Raw genomic sequence first — 1,316 nt, forward strand, 5'->3', positions numbered from 1 at the left:
GTATATTGCCGTCACCTCATTCCGTCCGTTCGTTCGTCCACAATTACTCGTAAACACTCTACAAGGCACAATTCTTGACTGATTTCGATGAAACTTGATATGGTTGTTTGTAATCACCCAAGGATAAACCCTATCGAAAATCAGAAAAATTGGAAAATATTTACTATGAGTTATTGCCCTTGTTCTTGAAATGTCGTAAACACTCTGGAAGGTGCAATTCATGACGGATTTGGATGAAACTTGGTGTGAGTGTTCTTTATCGCCCGAAGATAAACCCTATCGAAAATCAGAAAAATTGAAAAATATTTAGTATGAGTTATTGCCCTTGTTCTTGAAAACGCGTTCAATTTTAGCTTGTAAACACTCTAGAAGGCATAATTCTCGATGGATTTTGACGAAACTTGGTGTGAGTGTTTGTAATCACCCAAGGATAAACCCTATCGAAAATCAGAAAAATTGAAAAATATTGAGTATAAGTTATTGCCCATGTTCTTGAAAACGCGTTCAATTTTTAGATTGTAAACACTCTAGAAGGCACAATTCTTGACGGATTGTGACGAAACTTTGCATGAGTGTTGGTTAAACCATATTGAAAAACAGAAAAATTGAAAAATATTTAGTATGAGTTATTGCCCTTGTTCTTGAAAACGCGTTAAAATTTTATCTTGTAAACACTCTAGAAGGGACAATTCTTGACGGATTTTGACCAAACTTGGCATGAGTGTTTGTTATCACCCAAGGATAAAACCTATTGAAAATCAGAAAAATCGAAAAATATTTAGTATGAGTTATTGCCCTTGCTATTGAAAACGCGTTCAATTTGTAGCACGTAATCACTTTGATGAAACTTGGTGTGAATGTTCGTAATCACCCAAGGATGAACCCTATTGAAAATCAGAAGAATTGAAAAATATTTAGTATGAGTTATTGCCCTTGTTCTTGAAATCGCTTTCAAATTTAGCTCTTTAAAACTAAAAGGCATGATTCTTTCTGGATTTTGACAAAACTTGGTTTTATTATTCAGTCCTGCAGATTGAATATTTGCCTTCTTGAGTTTTCACGAGCTAAAGATAAAACACGTTTTCAAGAACTAGGGCAATAACTCATACTCAATATTATTCAGTGTTGTGCTAAAGAGTTCAAAAGAAGTGTATGACTCAAGGTTGAATATTTCATACTGGTGATTGTTACTGTATTGCTAAATATTTATGTTCAAAATCAAAGCTGTCATTGGGCTTATATTACCTTGCCTGGCAAGCTATCTTTTAATATTTTTATGAGAATTGGAATAGCAGTCTAAAATAGTACTGATAGTC

Source organism: Lottia gigantea (assembly GCF_000327385.1).
Source record: "Lottia gigantea unplaced genomic scaffold LOTGIsca_793, whole genome shotgun sequence".
Taxonomy (NCBI): domain Eukaryota; kingdom Metazoa; phylum Mollusca; class Gastropoda; family Lottiidae; genus Lottia; species Lottia gigantea.